The sequence below is a fragment of the Gopherus flavomarginatus genome, chromosome 11, assembly GCF_025201925.1.
Source record: "Gopherus flavomarginatus isolate rGopFla2 chromosome 11, rGopFla2.mat.asm, whole genome shotgun sequence".
Taxonomy (NCBI): domain Eukaryota; kingdom Metazoa; phylum Chordata; order Testudines; family Testudinidae; genus Gopherus; species Gopherus flavomarginatus.
This window is the reverse complement of record NC_066627.1, coordinates 3133182-3147114: the sequence shown is the minus strand read 5'-3', so window position 1 is coordinate 3147114 and position 13933 is coordinate 3133182. Positions and strand designations below refer to the sequence as shown.

At 50.5% G+C, this 13933-nt stretch overlaps 1 gene segment (V, D, J or C); it reads right to left on the bottom strand.

Moving 5' to 3' along the window:
- Positions 1–13933, bottom strand: part of LOC127031857 (immunoglobulin delta heavy chain-like) — a 413673-nt gene that overhangs the window by 310832 nt on the left and 88908 nt on the right.

The window sequence follows — 13933 nt, the reverse complement described above, 5'->3', positions numbered from 1 at the left end:
GTGTTTACCTGCCCCGTCCGCAGGTCTGGCTGATCGCAGCTCCCACTGGCCGTAGATCAGTGCTGTGGGCTAATGGGAGCTGCTGAAAGCGGTGGCCAGTAAGTCCCTCAGCCGGCATAGCTTCCAGCAGCTCCCATTAGCCCTGGGCAGCAATCCGTGGCCAGTGGGAGCTGTGATCGGCCGCACCTGAGGATGCGGCAGGTAGATACACTGACCTGCCAAGGGCTTTCCCTGCACAAGCGGCGACCCCTGTTTGAGAAACCCTGGCATATTACAAGACACAAATGTGGTGCGTTAGGTGTATTCACTCACAGGTACAAAGTGCTCTGCCTGAACCAGCTGACGCGATGTGCCACCCACTGCAGCCTGGAGATTGGGTTTACATTAAAGTACACCAGAGAAAGACTTCTGTGCAGCCTCACTGCAAAGGCCTCTACCAGCTCCTGTTGAACACCCACACAGTGGTCAAATGCAAGGGACTTGTCAGCTGGATCCACACCTCCCACTGCAAACAGATAACGCCACCTCTGAACTCAGACGCTAAAGAATTCCATCCGGCAGACCCCGCTCTAGGAAGCAGCCAGGGTGATAGCAACAGTGATCTCTCTCCAGGCCCTGAAAAGGAACCTAGATATAACCTCAGGAAACAAAAATAGACCTCAGCACCCCGATCCATCAGTCCATGGGCAATCGGAGCCACCTTAATCTCCTGTACGCTGCTTTTACAGCCAGCTGACTCTTCGGCCTGCTGGAAAAGGGACAATAAGAGACACAAGGCCAGAATAACGCCTTTAAAAGCCCAGTGGAGAGCCTAGCGCCCACTGGCACCCAGCTGCCATGGCTGACCCCACAGCCAGAATAAAAGAAACAGCCGTGGTGCAAAAATGGCTCGTGCCCTCAATTTGGTTCATGTGTGTAGCTATGCTCTTGCTGTTATTGTTAAACTTCCATGATACCTTTATGTTCTTTTGGATGCCCAAGACCACCATCAAAGGAAAAGATCCCTTGAGATCACTGGACCAGGATCTGGGTAGTGTGCTAGCAACCTCTCCCCAGTATAATGCTAAACCACGACTGTTCCAACAGAGAAGGAACACTCACGCTGCTGAAGCCCCCAAAGTCCAGAAATTCCTAACAACAAGGGACATTGAAAATTGGCCCTGGTGGAAAAAACGAAGTATTATACATTGGCAGGGAGGGAGTTGCGGGATGTATTCTTGGGAATGTGTAGTTAAGTGGTGGGGTGGGTTTATTCCAGAGGCTGCAAACTGTGTTTATGGACAAGTACCATCAGAATGTACTGCCCTCCCTAATTGGCTTCCGGAGGATGAATACCAAAACAGGACTGGCAGGCACAAATATTAACCCCACCATCTCCGCCACCTCTGCCAACATCCCTGAAATGTACCCAATTACAGATAATACGGTATATTCTACCGAAATCCATTGGCCCAGATCTTCACGTCTTCGTAATTTACTAAAATTTTGTTCAGAAAAATTATTTTCAAAGTCTAAAATAAAGCATATGAATGAGCAATTGAATGGAAAACAAATGGGTTGGTGGAAATAGAAATATATATCACATCATTACATATGAGCCCCAGAAATCAGAAGTTAAAATCGAGGGGTTCTATGAAGGGGTATATATGATGGCTGTTCCCGGAATTTGCAGTATGGATGAAAGAGGCCCTTATTGTTATTTTGTCATGCAATTAGTAAATAATCAAACATATACCCAAAGGTTTGTTCTGCCATGGGAGATTTTACCTGTATTGAAATAATTCCAATAACTACTGTAAAGCTTAACCTGCACAACATTGCACTATACCCCTTCCTATGCTATTAATGTCAATGCTTCTCAAAAGTACATAGAAGTGTATAGACAACAGATGTGGTATAGTACTTGACCAAAAAGGGACGTGTTAGGATATTGTAAGGGAAAATCCAGTGGCATCCAAACTTTATCAGCCCAAGTCTCATGTCAAACTGCCAAGGTCATCTCGCTTAAATGTACAAAGGAGTGGCACAAAGGAGACAGTGAAAAATACCCAACAGTCCCCTAGCAAAAGCAATTTTGCAATATCCTTTACAGTTGCCGTTTAACTGCAAAAGGACAAACAGTAAATAACAGGAAAGGCCTAATACGGGAAAAAGTTTGCTCCAATCTGTATCGATTATGTAATATTTTTAGTAAGGAAATAACAAGGAAATGTGTGCAACTTTGTGTAACTAGTTTGTGGGTTTAAGCTTTATAAGCCTGTCTGTAACCAGCTTCAGGGAGGTTGTTTCCCATAGCGGTCCTCCCCTGCGTGCTTGTAATCAATAAAGAGCCTCAGACTGATCTGATTGAAAGACAAAATGTGTGGATTGAATTTTCCACAACAGTATAGATGGACCCTGATTAATACTACGCTAGGAACTATAAATTTCACACTGCCCTTGTCCAGCTTCCAAGTCACCTCCACATACCCTAATTGCTGAGAGGGGCTGCCCTTAGGTTAGCGCAGCAAAGGGCCTAGGTTTCCTCTAGGGAAAAGAGGGACGTGACCGGACACTTGTGGGATGGTGCCAACAGCGCAGCTGCTATTTGAAATATTTATAAAGGCCAACAACATGAAGAAAAAGGAGGACAATTGGAAAAGGCCACAGGTCTTATTACTGGAGCCCAATTAATTCAGGTGCAGGCTGGAGTTGGCGAATTGCGTGTTATTTCTGCCCTTAGTTCAATAACCCAGAAACTGCTCACAATACTGGTGCTAAATATCACTGAGGCTGGGAAGGCATTGCAGTGGGATCTGGCATGTTCAGAAATTCAAGATTTCCTAAATGACCAGCTGATGGCCATTCAAAGTGATCTTGAGCATCAGGCTTGGCCCACTGCCCTTATAGATACTTCAGGAGTATCATCTGATCTATGGACCTGGAGACATACTTGGAGATTTTCTGGGTGGAAGTGCAGACACTTGCAATGCTCCTTCCAAGCTTATGGACCCATAAAAGGGGTGTGGACTCCCACATTCTGAATCCTGCTGGGTCTGTGGGGAGGATGCATGTGGGATTGGATAATTCACTGAGACATTTGGGAAATTAAAATACCTGGTGGGCCTAATGGATTTATAGTCAGTGCTCCTGGAATAACACCCGATATTTGGGTGGGGATAGGAAGCCAATGGACACTCTGGCTGTTAGAACCCCACAGCTCCAGTGTATACGCAAACTGAGGCCAGGAGAAGTCATCACTGTTCACAACCACCCTAGTGGGACACCTGCTTTTCCATGCAAATAATAGCTGGGTGTATGTTACGGCCACCATTTTGTAAGATATACATTTTAATCTCACCACTGTTGCTGGCAGTAATATTATTTATTGGCCTGCGGACAAACATTTGCAAACAGCCCTTAAGTTTCAGATACTTTTTAATTGGACTGCCTTATACCTGATCAGTTCCAAAGTTTGCTTTCACTCCTCCCAGAGGTCCAGAAAATCTCTGAATTGCAAGGGTAAATTCATATGCTCCAAAACAGATATGGAATTGAAGAGAATGCTTTTCATACAGCTTATAGAATGTCTACTTTATGCCCTAAGTATGATGTATTGTGTTCTGTGGCTAAGGCTGTACAACCCCATCATATTATTCCAGTGGGGATGCTAATGCGTTTATTATTATTGTTTAGCCTAGGGTTATGTTATTGCTGTTGTAAAAACTGTAATAATAATGGCACCTTCCATGTTCATACTGACCATGCATTGTCATTGCCTTCAACCAAAACCCCAAAGGCTATACCACTTAATTTAGAATCAGAGATACAGAATTTAATGAATATGCAAGTTTAGGCCAAGGTGGTGCCAAAAAGGCGCAAAAGGGAGGATTGTAGAGGCAAAATTAAGTAGGCCTGAACTTTGGTCAAGACAACTGTGTATGTGGTCAGTGGGTAGGTGGGGGGAGCGAGGAAAATTACTAACAAGACACAATTGCAACAGCCAATATTGCTTAATGTAACTGCAACAGGTAGTGTTAGGAAAGCTGTTAAGCACAAAAGAACAACTTGTGAATAACAGGAAAAGCTTGTTTTTGCTGTATTCCTAATAAGGGGAAATGTTACCAAGGAGTATGTGTAACTAAATGTGGTTTTGATCTCTATAAGTTTGTGTGTTCCCTTTCTCGGGGGAGCTGCCAGACTGGTGGTCTCCCCCTGCATCCCTGCAATAAAGGGGCCTCAGGCTGTTCTGATCCAAACACAACGCGTGGTCATTTTTCCACAACACTGCTAACTTGCCTGGCCAGGCTGCAGATGCTCCACCCCTGGTTTTTGTATGAGTTCCTGCATTGCTCTGTGTCACTGGAGCAGTAATAGGTGGCGATGTCCACAGCTGTCTGTGAGCGCAGCTGCAGAGAGAGCGCGTTTTTAGATGTGTCTCTGGAGAAGCTCAGGTGGCTCTGGAGAGACAGGGTGTAGCCTGTGCCCCTGGTAGTGCCTATATACCCGAGCCACTCTAAGCCTTTGCCAGGAGGCTGCCGGACACAGTGCCAGCCTGTGATAGTGATGGAGAACCTGGAGACAGAACAGGTCAGAGTGAAGGAGTTGGAGGGTTTCACAACTCCTGGGCCAGTCTGGACCAGCTGCTCTGCACCTGGGACAGAACAGTTGGGAAAAGGAGTTAAGGCCTCGATTCTGCTTCTAAGGGCTCCAGCCTGTGTCCCAAATCTCCCCTGGACACTCACACAGGTCAGCGGACAGTGACAGCATGAGGACGAGTAAAGATTTCGTTGGTCTTCAAGTGAAACGCAAACCAGTGAAGATGCGGGTCAGGCCCTGAGCAGGCGGGTCCCAGTGAGAACCCAGGAGCTGCTCTTTAAACAGGGAACAGGGGTCTGAGATTTGCATAAAACACCCCAACCTCCCCCGTCCCTCTTGAAAAGGAGCTGGAATGGGAGTGATCTCCAGCGCCCATTGGCCAGTCTCCCCCCGTTAGCTGTGCAACAGGCCGGGGGATGAGCAGAGCATTACCGAGCACTTCCTAATCACTGCCCTAGTTCCCTCTGTCTGGGCTCTGAGACTGGTGCCCATTACCGTGGTATCTTGGCACTATGTGTTTGCGAGTATAAGTTGGGGTTTGTTTGAGCTCCAATCAAGGTGATGACAGAAGGTTTGTTTGGGCAAGGAGGGCTCAGACTCTTTGCCTCCTCTGCTCACATTTAAAGTCCCTTTAACCCCCACCAGGAAACCTAGAAATGTCCAAACAGGAAACAAGGGAATTGTGAGCATTTCCCTCCCCCCACAGGAACTGGCATGTGGGTATCTCCGAGTAGGGATAAACATCCTGGGAGGCTGGAGCGCGGTGTAGGGGAGAGTCAGCACCCACATGGAGGAGAGGTCCATCAGTGGCCAGGCTGGTCAGGGATGGTGTCCCTAGCCTCTGTTTGCCAGAAGCTGGGAATGGGCTACAGGGGGTGGATCACTTGGTGATTCCCTGTTCTGTTCTGTTCTGTTTATTCCCTCTGGGGCACCTGGCATTGGCCACTGTCAGAAGACAGGACACTTGGCTAGATGGACCTTTGGTCTGACTCAGTCTGGCCGTTCTTATGCAGGGTGACCAGATCGCAAGAGTGAAATATCAGGACACATTGGTCAAGCTGGGGGTGTGTGTTGGGGACAGACAGACACAGGTGCACAGCCCTGTCCGGAGTCAGAGGCACCCTGGTCTGCCTGGCCCTGTGCTACCAGCATGTCCCTTCCTGTTGGGGGTGGGCCCAGGCTGCACCACAGCTCCCCTGCCCAGCGCCCCCTGGAGCCACTATGCCCAGAGCCCCCTAAAACCCTTCCACCACAAATGCACAGTGCTGTGCCCACACACCCAGTGCCCCCCTACCCACAGCCCCACCACAGCTGCCCAGCATCCCACACAGAACCCCCCTCACTAGTTTCCCAATACACACAGATTTACCCTCCCTCCCAGTGCCCTTCCCCACAGCCACACCACAACGACACAATGCCCCACACAGATCCGCACTGCCTAGTGCCCTGACACACACAGACCTCCCCCACTGCCCAGCCCCACCAACAGGCCCCCACTGTCTAGCACCCCAAAACACACAAACCTCCCCCCCAGCACCCTCTACACCCTCACAGCCCAGCGCCCCCCGACACTTCCCAGACACTCACTCCATCACACCCTGCCCCCTTCCCTGGCCACATTCACCAGTCCTGCTGGGAGGTCTCTGGCTCCTAGGGTGAGAGCAGCTAGGGGGGTCTCCAGACTCTCCACTTGCTGAGCCGGCCACAAGCGCATGGCTCCCATTGACTGAGAGAAGCACCAATGGGAGCTGCCGAGCGGGGCTTGCAGGCACCGGCAGCATGCAGAGCCCCCCACCCAAATGGCCAGAGGGACCTGCCAGGGGACGAGGTGGGGAGTCCCAGAGGTGCACACCTGGGGCCAGGGCCGGCCTTAGCCAGTGCGGGGCCGATTCCTGGGGCATGTACTCTCCGGGCGCACTTCGGATTTCCGCGCTCTGGCTGGGGGAGCAGGACCGTGGGGTTGCGGGGCTCTGGCTGGGATAGCAGGGCCTCGGGGCTCTGGCCGGGGAAGCGGGGCTCCGGGATTGCGGGGCTCTGGCCAGGGGAGCGGGACCTTGGGGCTGCCGGGCTCTGGCCTGGGAAGCGGGGCTTCAGGGTTTCGGGGCTCTGGCCGCGGTAGCGGGGCCTTGGGGCTTCGGCCGGGAGAGCGGGGCTGTCGGGTTGCTAGGCTCCGGCGAGGCGGCGGGGCCGCCGGACTTGCCATGCTGCGACCAGGGGAGCGGGACCGCGGGGTTGCGGGGCTCTGGCCTGGGTAGCGGGGCCGCGGGACTTGTCGCACTCCACCGGGGGAGCGGGTGCGCGGGGTTGTGGGGCTTCGGCTGCGGGAGCTGGGCAGCTGCACTTGACATTTTCCGGCCAGGGGACCGGGGCCGCGGGACTTGCCGCGCTCCTGGGATGGGCAGGGCTGCGGTGTTGCGGGGCTCCAGCAGGGGGAGCGGCTGTGAGGAAGTGGGGCTGTTCTTAATGTTCCCTCTGAATACTGCCAGGGGGCCTTAGTTTTCTGGCCGACCCTCTGTCTCCTGGCAACTAATGGCCAGGCCCTTCCCCCCCTGCAAGGGGGTGCTTAAAGTGTGGGAGAACAAAGAGGGGGAAAAGAACTGAGCAGAGAGGAGGGGCTGGAGGGGGTTTGGAGTCTGGAGCTGGCTGTGGAGAGGAGTGAAGTGTAGACGTGGGGGTCTGGCTCACTGCTCCCCAGAATTGACCCGGCTGAGGGGTCCGGCTCGCGGTACCTACAAGCTCTGTTTTAGACCCTGTTCCTGTCATCGAATAAACCTGTTTTACTGGCTGGCTGAGAGTCACGTCTGACTGCAAAGTGGGGGTGCAGGAACCTGTGGCTTCCCCAGGACTCCCCTGGGGCAGGCTCGCTGTGGGAAGCGCACGGAGGGGCAGAGGATGCTGAATGCTCCAAGGAGAGACTCAGAAGGTGAAGACGTGTGAGCTTCTTGCCCTGGAGACAGTCTGCTCCAAGGGAGAGGAGGCCCCCCAAAGTCCTAACTGGCTTTGGGGGGAGCAGTTCCAGAGCATCGCCCAGGGACTCTGTGACAGGGGGGCCACATGGTAGCGGGGCTCTGGCCGGGAAAGCGGGGCTCCGTGGTTGCAAGGCTCTGGCCGGGGGAGTGGGAGCACGGGGTTACGGATATCTGGCAGGGAGAGCTGGGCTGTGGGGTTGTGGGGCTCTGGCCGGGAAAGCGGGGCTGTGAGGTTGTGGGGATCCGGCCAGGAGAGCGCGGCTGCAGGGTTGTGGGGCTCTGGCCAGGGTAGTGGGGTTGCAGGACTTGCCGCCCTCCTGCCTGGGCAGTGGGACCACAGGGTTGCGGGACTCCGGTCGGGGGATCGGGAGCGCGGGGTTACGGGGATCCGGCAGGGAGAGCGGGGCTGTGAGGTCGCGGGGCTCTGGTCGGGGTAGCAGGGCCGCGGGACTTGCCCTGCTCACTGGGGAAGCAGGACTGCGGGGTTGCGGGGCTCCGCCTCTGGGAGCGGGGCCAAAAGGCAAAAGCTGACATTAACATTGTTTCAGTCTCTGTGTTACTTGACATGGTGTTTTCATTGTCACCACAGAAAGGAAGGACTCTGCATAGACAGAAATTTGCCTGGGCATCAGTATAAAATGTTAGGTAAAATTTGCTTTAAAAATTAAACCTGGTGCTTTGTCATCTTGTGTCATCATTTTTATTTCTTAGCTTTCAGCTGTTTCAGTGAACTCTAAAACTTTCATCCTGACTGTTTCCTATCTGCCATTGTATCTCTCTAATCTCCTTCAGAACCATCACTGACTTTTTTCCATTTTAATACTATCCCATAGTATCAGAGACAGTGAGAAAAATAGCAAATAAAGGTTGTCAGGGAAACCTGCCCCTCCCCTCTTATAACAGAACTAATTTATATAAATCGATCTTAGGCCTGCAATACTAACACCAGTATAATCACTGCGAAACTACCCTCCCAGAAGGCAGTTTTGTAGTACACAAACCATGATCATACTGCTAGCTTACCCCTGCCCTACAGTAACATATTAAAAAGCCTGCGTTAGCATAATTCAAAGTATCAGCATAGCAACAGCTGGCCAGAAATGGGAACTAAACACCGGACACTGAGTCCCAAGGGGCCTTACAAGGGAGGTCAGTTTAACCACAAGTAGAGTAACAGTTAGACCGCAAGTAGGGTAACTGATGTCAGGGTCTCCTGACAATCACGAAAACATCCTTAAGGAAGTAAAAGATAAGAGCTTGCAATTTTATATTTGTTATACCTACCATATAAGGATAATGTCAGTTGCTTTTCGGAAATGTATGTCATATGATTGCCAAATAAGGTTATAGTTTATGTGTAAGCATATATGCTAATTTGTGGTTTTACGCTTTATAAGCTGTGACAAAAATCAGTTGGGTAGAGCGGCTTAACCCTTGCTAGGGGACACACCATCTCTCCATGCGTGCACGCATGTATTGATGATTCCTCAATAAAAGGAGCCTCAGGCTGTCTGATCAATTAACAAGGTGGTGGTCTTTTCCCCAACATTCTGGTGCCGTGACTCGGATGCCACAAGGGGGCTTTCCTGGACCAGAAGACCCCCAGGCAGCCCGTCCCAACCCCGGGCCCACCAGGTAAGAGACCTTTTGAAATCTCTATGGGGTTTGGAGATGGACTGGGCCGTGGGCTCTGGTTTGGGGTAAGTCACAAGCTGGCTCTGAACTGTTGATCATCAGACAGACCTGACATCCTTGCTCAGGTTCCCGTCCTGATTCGTAAGTCCCGGTTATACTCTAGAGTCTTCCGTCCCGTCCCGAGAGCCGGCTCCGCGAGGGAAGACCCGTAGAACCCAGTAACGGCCAATGAATAACGTCACTAACTTTACTAACTCTACTAGTGTATGGGCTGTTCTCGACAGTTATTGGAACTTGGAGCAACCCCAGGGTTTGCTCTTGTTCTTGGGAGGGGTGATTTTGTTTGTCCTTTTAATGTTGTGGAAACTGAAGTTCTGAGTGCTGTATGTTGGAAAAGGCCAGATGGCCGGAGTGAACGATAACTGTGGGAAGACGCCCCGAGCCTCTCGAGAAGCGTAAGCTCGTGACCGGGAGTGCCTCGAAAGCAAGCCCCACAGTTGAGTGATATGGACTGAGAAGCTTCCCCAGCTGATAGGCCTTGGTGAGTAGCTCTACAGCCGGGGTGCAAGGCGTGGGAGTGTGAACCCTGTCTCCGTCTCTCTCTCTCTCTTTCGTATTGTGTGTTGTGGAGGGTGGAAGATGAGGGCAGGTCAATCCAAAAGGATTCCTAGCCCACCAAAAGGTACTCCTGCTGCTTATATGTATGTACACCGTGGCCTGTCAACATGCAAATATTTGCAGAAATGGAATTGGTATACTAGAGATAACCCAAAATTGCAGTTCCCCTTGGAAGGAAGTTTGACCTCGACAGGATCGTGCACCTCCATGGTACCCTCCTGGTCAACAAAGTGGGTCAGGGACAATTTGATGCGTATTTTGAGTGGCATGATGAAATGGGAAAGCGCCGTCAGGAATCTCAGGTCAGAGGTCTTAAAGATACCCAAGATAAGTTAAAAACACAGCTTAAAGAGGCACAGGAGAAACTGGCTAATGTTCACAGTACATTGAGCCACCCTTTGGTTCCCCTCTGTCCCTCTAAAGTTTGCCCAACTGGCCCGAACCCGAAACCAGGAAAACCGGTCTCTACTCCCTCCTCAGATGAATTAATTGATCTGTTCGTAGAGAGTCGACAGTGGCCCGTTCCTCCTCCATACAACCCAGATGAACAGGGCCCTCCAACAACATCGGGATCTGGATCCAGGTTCACTGGAACTAGTTCCGAACATTATCCATCTTCTGATTCTAGCAAATCAACACCCTTAATCCCCACTTCAGCAGTCTCCTCCCCGGCAGATAGTTCTATCCCCAGAACAGAACTCACTGCCGAACTGAAGGCAAGCTTTGATAGCATATTGTCTAGGACTGAGGAACTGTTGGCAGAGTGGCAGGCAACAGTGGGAGACAAAGAATTGATTGGGCTTTATTAGAACTAGCTGAAAAGTGCGAGCCAGACAGAAGCGTAAGCACCTTTCCCCTCAGGCAATTGCCAGGGCCAATGGGGTTAGTAACTGTACACGCCCCTTGGTCACCAGGCGATTTGTATAACCTGATAGAAAAATTTCTAAAAATCCGAGAGGATCCTGTTAAATTCCAGGAACAATTAGGTATGATAGTGTGATGCTATAACCCTTCATGGGCGGATATGGACCAACTTCTAACAGCGATAGTGCCCAGGGAAACTCTTATACGTCTCTACCAGGAGGCCGGCTGGCCTGAAGATTCCCGTCAGCATCCAGAGGACGAATTAGCAACAAGAAGGGATGCCCTGGTTAGAGTGGTTCTTACCGTCTGCCCCAGGAAAACAGATTGGGCAAAAATAAATGCTTGCAAACAAAATAAGGGAGAAAATCCGGCAGATTTTATGGAACGTATTAAGAAAGTGTTTGAAAGGTATTCGGGAATTGAGTACGCAGAGGCTACTACTAGACAAGCAGTGGTAGCTGCTTTCGTGCAGGGACTCTTGCCCAAGGTGGGAGAGCAGTTAAGGATCAGTGTAGTAGATTGGGAAGGAAAAAATTTGGAAGAAATCTTGGCTACGGCCCAGCATTTTTATCGACAGTTAGAAAGAAAAAAGGACAAGACGGAATCTAAACTTATGGCTCTACAGATACAGACTATGCAAGACTCTAGTGCAAAAGGACCTAGGCGAAAGCAACGGCCATCAGGGGCTGGGGCTCCAGCCCCAACTGGCACTAACCCTTCAACCGGTCCTAACCCAACAGCTTGTTTTCTGTGCGGTCAGGAGGGACATTGGAAAGCTAATTGCCCTCAATTGAGCAATGTTTATTGCAGATATTGCAAAAAAGAGGGACATCTCATTAAGGATTGCCCTATGCGCCCCCCGAGACCTAACCCGAGAACGGGGGGAGCCGCAGGACAACCTTACACCGTTCCATTCTTTCCCATGCCATCCCCTCCACCCCTTAACTGTTAGGAGTGCCAGGAGACTGAGAACGTCGTCATTGCCCCGCTCATTTCAGTGGACCAAACTGGTCCGACGGTTTCTTGTTTAATCAATGGTGTTCCCACTCCCTGTTTGATAGATACGGGAGCTTCTAGGTCTACTCTTAGAGCACAGGAATTTCCCGCTGTGCCCCTCTCTTCCGATGTTGTTACCGCTATAGGAGTGGGGAACACTCCTATCCCCCACCCTGTTTCTTCTCCTCTGTTGATCTCCATTGGCCCCCTCTCCACTGACCATGCTTTCCTTCTCAGTCCTTGCTCTCTCGTTAATCTCTTGGGAAAGGATTTGTTATGCAAACTAAATTGTACTATCTTTTGTTCCCCTGACGGGGTATTCTTGGAAGTGCCCGATCCGGCCCACAATGAAGTGCTCACCCTCTTACAAACAGATCCTGCCCCGGACGGGGAGACCCACCCCAGCCCTTCCTCGTTGCAACAGGAACTGCTGGCTGTTTCCCCCACACTGTGGGCTGAACATGCCAACCAAGTAGGGCGCATTAGCTCTGCTCTACCCGTTAAAATTCGGCTGAATCCAGAAAAACCCCTTCCCAAAATTCGTCAATATCCCCTCTCCCGACAAGCGGAAGAGGGAATTCTTCCAGTGATCTCTGCCTTACTCGACCAAGGAGTTATTATACCGACAGAAAGTGAATGTAATTCGCCGATATTACCTGTGTGAAAACCTGGAAAGAATACCTGGCGATTCGTACAGGATCTGCGTGCCATTAATGCTGCTGTACTTCCAACTTTCCCGGTGGTCCTCAATCCCGCTACCATCCTCTCTTGCATACCCCCGACTGCATAGTATTTCTCTGTCATAGATTTATGTTCAGCCTTTTTCTCTATCCCGATCCACGTAGATAGCCAGTTTCTCTTCGCCTTCACTTATCAGGGCACCACGTATACCTGGACCAGATTGCCCCAGGGATATACTGAGTCACCCACTATTTTTTCTCAAATCCTAAAAAAGGATCTAGATGATATCCGGTTCCCTCAGGGGTCTGTTTTAATCCAATATGTCGATGATTTATTGCTGGCATCTGATTCTTTAGAAGCCTCTAAGACTGATACGCTCGCGCTGCTTCAGGCCTTGGCTCAGAAAGGTCACAAACTTTCTAAATCAAAACTGCAGCTCTGTCTCCCGATGGTTCACTATCTCGGTCACGATATTTCCGCTGGAAAGCGTGGCCTGTCTTCCTCACGGATCCACGCTATTCAACAGATTCCAAAGCCAATCACTAAGAAGCAACTTAGAGGGTTCCTAGGAATGGCAGGCTATTGCAGGCAATGGATTCCTGGATATGCTTCCCTCGTACGGCCCTTGCAAAATCTAACACTCAATAAGGTCACTGACCCCATTCCGTGGCCTGAGGAAGCAGAAACAGCATTCCAACGAGTCAAAAACGCCCTGGCTAAGGCTCCTGCCTTAGGCCTCCCCGATTATAAAAAACCTTTTACCCTGTTCTGCCACGAAAAGGAGGGTTCCGCCCAAGGTGTCCTTACGCAATCACACGGGGGGAAAAATAGACCCATTGCGTATTTCAGTTCTTCCTTAGATCCGGTGGCTGCAGCATTACCCAGTGCCTTCGGTCTGTAGCTGCTGCCGCCAGGTTAGTTGAAGCTTCTGCTTCCCTTGTCTTAGGCAGTCTTTTAGCTGTGGCAGTTCCCCATGCTGTTACAGCCCTTCTTACTAAAAGTAAAACTCAGCACCTTTCTAACTCTCGGCTCACAAAGTATGAAATGCTTCTTTTAAATTCTGCAAATGTTACTTTGATTAGGTGTCCAGTACTTAACCCAGCTTCCCTTCTCCCTACGGCAACCGATGGGGAACCCCGTGATTGCTTATCTGTAACTGCTGAATTGTCTGCTCCTAGACCTGATCTGCAAGATATTCCCTTACAAAACCCAGAGCTGATTTATTTTGTAGATGGGTCCTGTTTAAGGAATGTAGAAGGCCAGCTGGTAGCAGGCTATGCTGTGTGTGATCAACGAAGCGTTATAGAAGCCTTTTCCCTTCCATTAGTAAGGTCAGCCCAAGTTGCTGAACTGTTCGCCCTTACCAGAGCTTGTTGCTTGGCAACCGGTATGTCTGTCACCATTTATACTGATTCTAGATATGCCTTTGGAGTAGTACATGATTACGGCCGGCTATGGAAATATAGGGGTTTTCTCACCTCTACTGGAGCCCCCATCAGTCATGGCTCCTATGTCAATGCTCTCTTGTCTGCTCTGCAGTTGCCTTCTGCCATTGCTGTGGTCAAGTGTCCCGCTCACTAGAAACCCTAAGA